Raw genomic sequence first — 10,153 nt, 5'->3', positions numbered from 1 at the left:
TAAGAAATTCTTGTATGATATAAATTTATTCTTCCCCAATATTCTTCAATTGTGTGTAACATTGTGAATTTTATAAAGAATGTTTGGAATAAACACTATCCAAATCCTACAATTTAGCAGAATATATACAAGCATTTATAGAATATATATAAGTAGTATACATATACACAGAAGGAAATGCATATGGACCACTTAAATATGAGCTATTTACAATAACAAATAATATGAATTTTGTGTCAATCATTAAACTTTTTGAGATTTTAAAGTGAGAAACCTATAATATATGATGCATGTGTGTATATTTGTAAGACAGTTACTAAAAATGGAACTTTATACTTTATACACATAACTGTATATTCCTAATCTAGAAACTGTGCCTAAAATTTCAGATTAAAAATGAAGAATAAAATATAGACTATTGGAAATCACATACATTAAATCTATTGTCTCAAATGTAAGACCCAATTTGCAAACAATTTTTAGAAATTCCTCAGAATCATGAAGCTGCTTTATTTCAATTATCTTTTCAATACTATTAGTTTCAATTAAAGAATTCTTGAGTTATATTTATCATTACTAGGAATATATACTTCACATTTGGAAACAAGCTGTACTTCCAATGAAGTTTTAAAATATGGAGCACAATGCTTTTTAATTTTAGTAAGACTACTAAGTCTTGATAGTCCTTTAACCGTGTATAACTTTTTGAGAGACTGGTGTTTTTGTTTTATTTTATTTTATCGTGTACCTCTGTTTTACTTGTGAGTGGAAAACAACTAGGTCATAGGAACAGAAATTTAGAGTAACTCGTGAGTAACCAACATATAATGAGATAAACTTTGAATATGTGTATATGTTATTAATGTTGGTTGTACAGATGAAATGAAAACTAAATAAAATGGGTGAAAAATTTAGAATAAATTAAGTCTAAGGCTGAGGTAAAAAAAAAGCAATCATATCGTATGTCCTGTATTCAATATTATTAAATCTTGAATGTGATAGAATCCTTTATCTTTTTAGAAATAAAGAATTCTTTAATATGGCTTACATTCACAAAAAAATCTCTGCAAGTGCAACCTTTGTGTTGGAAATAGATTTTCTTGTTCTGCTAATGTAATTCATTTATTCATTCATTTACTCATTGAACAATTATATGTTGAACATCTTTTCTATATTCCTTTTGACGATATTTTAAGAAGATACATATGCTATAAAATAAAAAATGAGCATATGTAGTAGGTAGCCACTAAAAAGAAGGAAGTTATAATATTTATGTACTGGGTAATCAGTATACTTCATAACTTGTTAATACTTCACATGTGCATAATACCATTTTTCTTGTGAAGAAACTGAAGTTCTGAGATATGAAATGACTTATCCAGCAGTGCGTGAAGATGCAAGCACAGAACTAGAGTAACAATCCCCAGGAGAGTGCAGCTGCCCCCAACCTCAGATGAAACATCAACAGGATGAGGCTGCTCACAGACACATCTGGAATCTGGTGGTTAAAGCCTGTGAAAAATATGTAATTTTGGTGATTATTAAATGTTCTTATTTTTTCTATGATATTTGATACCTGATTAATGTGCCTACAAATAGGTAATTGTTTCGTTCGTTGAGTTTGAAGCCAGTTGCCTTACTAAACTGTCCCATGTGCTCTTTTTAAAGCTCATTTTCATCTTTTGCAGATAGAAAATATCATCTACATATAATGATTATTTTACTTTTTCCTTTGAATTATTAAGAATTCTCTCTTTTTTTTTGGTGTTGGTTTTTATAATGAAATGGCTTGAACCTTCAAAATGTTACATAACTATGGTGATAACTGGTATCTTTGTAACTGGAGAGTTTTCTAGTGTTTCACCAATAACTATAACATTGACTTTAGCTTTGGGATAAACACTTTTAAAAATCATCTTCAGAGAGAATTTTTCTCTTCCTATCTTTCTATGTGTGATAGTCTAATAAAACCTTCATGAAAAGTATCAAATGTGTGTTTTATTATTTTATTTAATTTTTGAGGAAGATTGGCCCTGAGCTAACATCTGTGCCCATCTTCTTCTATTTTATATGTGGGACTTTGGCTCAGCATGGCTTGATAAGTGGTGCATAGGTCCATGCCCAGGATCCAAATCAGCTAACCCTGGGCTGCCGAAGTGGAGCACGTGAACTTAACTGCTATGCCAGTGGGCAGGCCCCATCTTCTGTTATTTATGATGATCATATATTTCCGCTCTCTGACCACATAAAATAGTGATACATGTTAGTAGTGGTACACAAAACAACGGTATGTCTTCTAGTCTATGCATAGATTCAATGAAATATCATATATATATTCACACATATATATATATACACATATTGTAATAAAACTGCAACCATCAAAGGAAAATTAAAATTCAGAAGGTAAGTACAAAGTAATGAGAGGTAATCTCCAAAGGGGGAAATATCAATTTGAATAACATGAGAAATCTTATCAAAAAATGACGTCAGGGGCCAGCACCGTGGTGCAGTAGTTAAGTTCAGTGTGCTCCTTTGGCAGCCCACATTTCGTTCCTGGGTGTGGACCCACACCACTTGCAGGCATCCATACTGAGGTGGTAACCCAAATACAAAATAGAGGAATATTGGCACAGATGGTAGCTCAGCTTGAATTTTCCTTTGCAAAAATAAATAGTAATAATAATAATATGCCAGAAGACAAATGATTCATATTTTCAAAGTGATAAAGAATGTAACTATAATCCTGAACTCTTGGCTAAAAATTTGTTCTGGGTATTGAATTAAATAATATTATTTCCAAATAAAAAAGATTGAGGTTCCTTACTACACACACCTATAATAAATATATATATATATATATATATAATATATATATATAATAAATGCTACTAATGATCTACTTTAGCAAGACTATTATGGACTGAATTTTGTGTCCCCTGAAATCCATATGTTGAAGCCCTAACCCCCATTGTCACTGTATTTGGAGATAGGGCCTTTCAGGAGGTAGCTGAGGTTAAATGAGCTCGTAAAGGTGGGACCCTAATGCAATAGAATTGGTGTCCTTATAAGAAGAGGAAGAGACATCAAGAGTCTCAGAGGAAAGACACTGTGAAGACACAGTGAGAAGTCGGCCATCCGCCCACCACCAGAAACTGCCCGCAGTGGCCACTTGATCTTCGACTTCCAGCCTCCAGAACTGTGAGAGAACAAATTTCTGCTGTTTAAGCCACCCATTCTGTGTTATTTTGTTATTGCAGCCCAAGAAGACTAATGCAAAGGGAAAAAATAAGTTAAAAGGAAGGATTGGGATGGAAGGAGCAATGATGAGCAGATGAAATGTTAAAATAGACTGGTAAAATAGCTAAGTGTTGACTTATATAAATTGTGATGAAACTGATATTTTGTAGTTTGAAGCAAGCTAGTATGAAAATTCTACAAAACATTAACTGCACGCTCAAAATTGCTAAATTTTATTCCATATAAATTATAACTCAATAAAGCTGGTTAATAAAATGAAAAAATCTGCATAACGCATATTGGAAGAGATGGCAAGTGCAAAAGGTTTTTAATACATGCCAAGGCATTTGCCTGTATTGAAAGGAAGCAGTGGTTTAGCTCAGGCACAATTAGAAAAGAAACACATCACATACACTAACAAGTATGTTTTACTTGATAAAGAAAATACTACAAGTAGACAAACTCCTAAATAGAGAGCTGGGAAAAAGAAACAATATTAGTTCCACCAACCTAAGACAAGGCAGACAAAGAGAAGTGGAGAAGAAAAGAGAAAGCATGACTGAAAACCACAAGTAGGACATTAGAAATGAGTCCAAAGTTATGAGAAATCACTAAATGAATTGTTAGTCGTTAAAAGGGAAAAACACTCAAATTTTAGATTAGTAAACATATATGTATATTTTATATTATTTTGTAATATATTTTATATAATAAAACCTTACATATTTTTAAATTTATAAATTTCATATATTTTATATATATGCATATATATTTTTCATTTGAGGGCGATTAGCCTTGAGTTAACATCTGTGCTCATCTTCCTGTATCTTATGTGGGACATCTGCCACAGCATGGCTTGATAAGTGGTGCATAGGTCTGCACCCAGGATCTGAACTGGGAATGCTGGGCTGCTGAAGCAGTGTTTGAACTTAACTGTTGCACCATCAAAATGGCCCCTATATTTTATATATTTTATCCTGTACACAAGAGTCACACCTAAAAGAAATAAATGAAAAATGGTTGAAAATGAATGAATAAAGATGTGAGAATACAAATGGTCAAGTTCTCCTAGATGCTTTCCAATATTCAGTCTTTCCTTCTAGGTTAGTGACAGAGCACTAATATTATCTTGTGCATCTTGGTGTCTAAACTGCTTAACTTTGGACGTTTTTGTTAGATGAGCGATAAATAAACTTCCATCCACTTAAATCACTAGTATGTTTTTACTCATCTATTTAGCTTTGTAATATGAAGCTCAATTCTGAACTAAACTACCAACCAAACTAAAGTGAGCAACACTAATATCAAAGAAATAATTTTTAAGGTAAAATTCATCAATATTTAAAGAGAGATATTTAAACTAATAAAAAGAAACAACAATAAACAAGAGACAATAATTAGGGGCATGAGTGCTTTTAAAAATATAGTACCAAATTAAATAAATCAAATTTTAAAAAAATGGACCAAACCCTACACATCAATATATGTGAAAATATTAAATATTTCACAGGCTGATAGATCAAGTAGAATTTATAATTATAAAGAGGATGTGAGTAACACAATTAAGTTTAATCTAATAGAGTTTAATCTGATAGAGTCCTGTATAAACAGAGAATGCACAATCGTTTCAAAGAAACATTTATCTTCTGCATAGATCATGTAATAGGCCAAAAAAAATTCTCAATAAATGAAAAAGATGGCTACAACACAAAATATATTCTGTAATCATCACAATTCAATATTTTAATTAAACAATAGTAATAGTAATCATAATAATAATAGTATTGATATTCCATAATCTGGAAAGTAAACTACTCATTTATTCAATCATAGGCAAAATAAAACAAAACAAAAAAATATGTTGGAGTAAATCCAAAATTTGGAAATGAAAAAGAACAAAAGCACTATCTAAGTGGAATCTTGAAAATTTCAGCCTAAGCTGGAAAATTAATATGTATGAATTCATTTATTTAAAAAAATGTTAAAAATGATTAATGGGCCAATTATTTAACTCAAGAATACAGAAATGTTGAGAGGTTAATGAATATATGTGGAATAAGCCAAATGCCATAGTGCAATGAAAAGAAAATGCAGATGCAAATGAGCATGAAGAATTAAAGGGGAAACAGATTGTGAATAAACATATTCTAGAACAAATATGCTGCTGCAAATTCTCAAGCACTGGGTTAAATATACAATACCAGCCCTGAAGTCTCCTCTGAAGGCACTTTGGCCTGAAATACATTAAGGATACAGGAGAAAACACGTGAATATGATGTCACACTTCAAGTCTTTGTCAATATGTAATTTTTTAATACTAAGCAAAATATTGATGGCAGATGTTAGAGGATCTTTTATTCCCTATGCTCAATGAATTTTCATTAAATGGAAAAAAGCAGTAAAAAAAAAATTAGAGGCTGGCCCCATGCCCCAGTGGTTGAATTCACGTGATCTGCTTTGGCAACCCAGAGTTTTGCTGCTTTGGATCCTGGACATCGACCTAGCCTGGATCATCAAGCCATGTTAAGGTGGCGTCCCACATAGCAGAACTAGAAGGACCTACAACTAGAATATACAACTATGTACTGGGGGGCTTTGGGGAGAAGACCAACAAAAGAAGAAGAAAAAAGATTTACGACAGATGTTAGCTCAGGTGCCAATCTTTAGGATAAAAAAAAGACATAAAAATGAATGACAAAATACATGTTAAAAAATAGAAAAAAGTTAAGAATAGAATAATGTTTACTTAGTTTTATTGTATATAGAAATTTATACTCAATGCTCTACATGTTTTATCAAGTATAATTTTGAACACAATTATACCACATTTGGTGCATAGGGAACCAGGAACAAAAAAGGTTAAGTACCTTGCCCAAGGTCACACAGCTAGAAAGTGGAAAAAATTGAAATGTTAGCACAAGCAATCTGATTCCTAAGCTTGCATTATCAACTAGCTTATAATCTGAATATAATAATGAGAGAGGAAATTAATGAGAGAAAATTAAAATAAAATATAGATGAGGTTAAAACCAAAGGATTCTTTGTGAAAATCAATAAACAGACCAAAAGCAAATACACAATATTAGAAACATAATAACTGTACATAGTAAAACAGGAAGTGGTTTATATAAGCACAAATTTTCAGCAAAAAATTCAGGTAAATTGGATATTTTTTAGTGCTTGTCTCAGTAGTGCCACAGCTTCTCCAGTGCCAGGGTCCTGAGGTGCATGCTGATCTGCAGTACCCTCAGCACCTTTTTCCAGCATGCCTCTGGAGCAGTTTCACAGCAGAGCACCTCATAAGATATCTTTCAGTGAACAGCTTTCCCAACACGCAGGAGGTAGATTTCTGGCAAGGTCTAGACAGTGGATTTCTAGCATTTTCTGGTGACACAGCTCTGTGAGCCATAGCCGTCCCATCTTCAACAAGGTCTGGTTCTGAGCATGAATGAGTGGAAGGTTTTCCTTGGGCGCCACATCTTAGACCCAGGGAGAATGACTCTTCCTTATATCTTCTATTTCTATATTCTGTAGAGGCCTCTTTACTTCTTTCTATCAATCCCTCAGGACTCCAGTCCTCTGTCACAGTTAATCACTCTTTATGTTAAACTATTCCTCATCAAATTTCTATGTGGTGAAAAAGACAAAACAGATTTTTTTATTGCAGACAACATGTTTACCTACAGATAATTCACAAAGTAATAAATTTATCAAATAAAATAAGTTTAGCAAAATTGCCAAAGTATCCATGCATATCCATTCACCAGTAAAAACTAATGAGAATATGACATTTGAAATTGAACTTTTCCACAGTTGCAATAAAAACTATAAGGTACCTGGAAATAAGTCTCCAAAGTAATACATCATATATTATTGAGACATTTATTAAATTGTATTGAAGAGCATAAAATAAGATTTAAACAAATTTAATAGATACCATATTCTTGAGAAGATAGAATCAATTTCCTAAGATAGAAATGGTGTCCAAATCCTTGTGCCCAATGCAATTCCAATCAAAATCACAATGGAATTTCAGGAATATTTGTAAAATTGCTGAATATTTTAATTAAATAATTAATATTTTAACATTACATAAACTGAAGAGAAAAATCTTTGTTACAAAACTAAGTATGAGAGATATACTGGATAAATATTAAAAATGGCCTGAAAACCTGATGTAAGAGAAGAAGATTTAAATCTAGATGACCTCCATGATATTCACTTTCATTTGGGAAATTATGGGACAATAACCTGTGTCCTACATTTCCTTAGAATTTTTCAGGAGACCAAATGAAATGTGTACGTGGTGTGTTTGTGTGTGTGTGCGTGTGTGTGTGTGTGTTTGTGTGAAGACAATAAAGCTGTTTATAAGTACTGTTTATCAGCACTCAATTTTAGAGAGTGTTAGCTTTCCTGAGGTTCCTAGGGGAACTGGGAAGTTTTTGATAGGAAGAACTTGGAAAACTTATGGATAAGTTCCTTTAAGTCTTTCTACGTGGATCCAACATTTTTGCTAAAATAATCTTCATTGATAATGATCTATTAGGGTCATCACTACATGACTAAGATCCATCTACCAATTTAGACATTTGCTGCACGTTCTATGTATTAGATTTTAAAATTTTACTAGCTAATGTCTAAGCTTGATGAATCCAAGTTATGTAGAGGTTAGGAAAGGCAAAAATTGCAAAACAGTGAAAGAGAATATGTCTTTATTTGAATGTTAGCAGATGAGACTTTAGCTTTCATTTAAAAGCCAGCTATGAAATATTCTAGCCTATGGCAGACACACAGTGTATGAACAAGATTTCGTTTAACTTGTTTTGGGATTGTTTTTCATAAAGACCGCTTTAAACCCATCCATTAACATATCTTGTTGTTTTCCTGCTTGACATTAACCTCAGAATTTAAAAGAAAACAAGAATTTTACTGCACATCCAGAAACTAGGTTCTTGTGGAATTTTAGGTCACGATATTAAGGAAGCATGACCAGTGATATGAGGCTGAGCACTTTTTCCCCCAAGGCATGATAAGTTCACTACGGAGCATTTTTTCCAACTAGCAACTGAAGAATTTGTTCTAGGAAATTTGGCCAATGTCTTCATAGCATGGGTGCATAGAACTGCATTGACTGAGTGAAGAGAAAAAAGATGTCCTCAGCTGATTAAATTCTAACTTCTCTGACAGTCTCCAGGATTGGTCTACTTTGGGTAATATTAATAAATTGGTATTCAATTGTTTAACCCAGCTTTACATAGTTTAGAAGCAAGACTATTTATATTGCCTGGTCAATAACCAACCATTTTGGCATCTGGCTTGCCACTAGCCTCAGTATATTTTATTTGTTCAAGATAGCAAATATCTCCAGCTTTATTTTTCTTCACTTAAAGTGGAAAGTTAAAAGAGTGGTTCCCGTGATACTGTTGAGGACTTGGATCCTTTGGTTTTTCATCTAGTAGTGGTAAGCATAGATGACAGTATGTGCATGAATGACTACAAAGGATGCATCACTCGGAAGACCAAATTGAGGGACGTTTTACGCCTTTCCAATTTAAGTATATTCACCCTAGCAAACTTCATACCTTTTATATGTCACTGACATCTTTTCTGCTGTTAATATTTTATCTATGGAAACATCTTAAGAAGATGCAGCTCAATGGCAACGATCCCAACATCCCAGTACCAAGGTCCACACAAGAGCCATGCAAACTGCAGTCTCCTTTCTCTTGCTATATGCTGGTTACTTCCTGGCTCTAGTTATCTCAGTTTGGAGTTCTAATAGGCTGCATAACAGACCACTCATTTATCTTGATTTCAGGAAAGGAGAAGATAAGACAGGCCTTTCTGTCATTTCTGTGGCAGCTGAGGTGCTGGCTGAAAAAAAGAGAAGTAAGTGGGCCAGTATGTGTCTTCTAGCAAGAAACAAACTATCAGTCTTTATAAGCTTTATATATGTGTGACAATAAATAATAATGACTTGATGGTACAGATAAGGAAGATTAAATTTAATACAAGTAGGTAAAAAGCTTACAAAATTCAAGTTGTAGAAGAAGCATGGAGGAGAAAAAAGCATGGAGAAGAAAAACCGCAGCCATGAACTGTGGTTAACGATGTTAAAATGATTTTTTATGTTGAATTCTTATTACGGAAAACCCATACAAATTCACATGTGATGAGGTATTTCTTTAAGGCTTACTTTCCATGAGAAATTTCTTCAACTTGAAGGCTTTTTGTTTGGTGTGACTTAGTTTGCTTTTCCAGTCCTACTTTCTTTTCAGATTCATTTATTTGGAGACATTAAAATAAGAAACATTTAAAATATGTAATGTGAACATATACATTCATGAAACATTTGGTTACTAAGCATAAAAGTTATTTTTACTTTGCACTCTATATACTTCATAATCTGTTAATTCTCTCATACATATTAAGATAAATTTATTTATAATGCTCATCTTTAATAATATGTCAGATGTTAACCTCTAGTTTGGGAGTGGTTTATTGAATAACTTGATTTAATTGGCATACTGGATTTTTATGGAAAGTGATCAAGAGTAGATATTCTGAATAATCCCAAAATTATGAAATAATTTTAATATAGATTAAAAAATGATGCTTATGTTCACCAGGATCTATGTATAAGAATATTCATAACAGCATTATTATAGGAGTATATTCCGTCAACAGTAGAATGGATGAATAAAATGTGGTAAATTCATCTAGTTGAACACTATTAAACAACAAAAATAAATAAGCTACAATTTCATACCACCACACGGATAATTGCTTCACATAAATACAATTTTAAATAAAAGGAACTAGAGTCTCCCCTCCCCCCAAAACAACCCCCACATAAATGATTTCACTTTCCTGAGAACCAGAGTTAGGCAAAAATGAAACTATAATATCTAGA

The 10,153-nt window shown here is 32.6% G+C and overlaps 1 pseudogene; it reads left to right on the top strand.

Moving 5' to 3' along the window:
* Positions 1–8,266: 8,266 nt before the first annotated feature.
* Positions 8,267–9,200, top strand: LOC106834130 (taste receptor type 2 member 50-like; annotated as a pseudogene).
* Positions 9,201–10,153: the final 953 nt, after the last annotated feature.

The sequence above is a fragment of the Equus asinus genome, chromosome 22 (genome assembly GCF_041296235.1).
Source record: "Equus asinus isolate D_3611 breed Donkey chromosome 22, EquAss-T2T_v2, whole genome shotgun sequence".
Lineage (NCBI taxonomy): Eukaryota > Metazoa > Chordata > Mammalia > Perissodactyla > Equidae > Equus > Equus asinus.
This window is presented reverse-complemented; position numbering and strand designations above follow the sequence as displayed.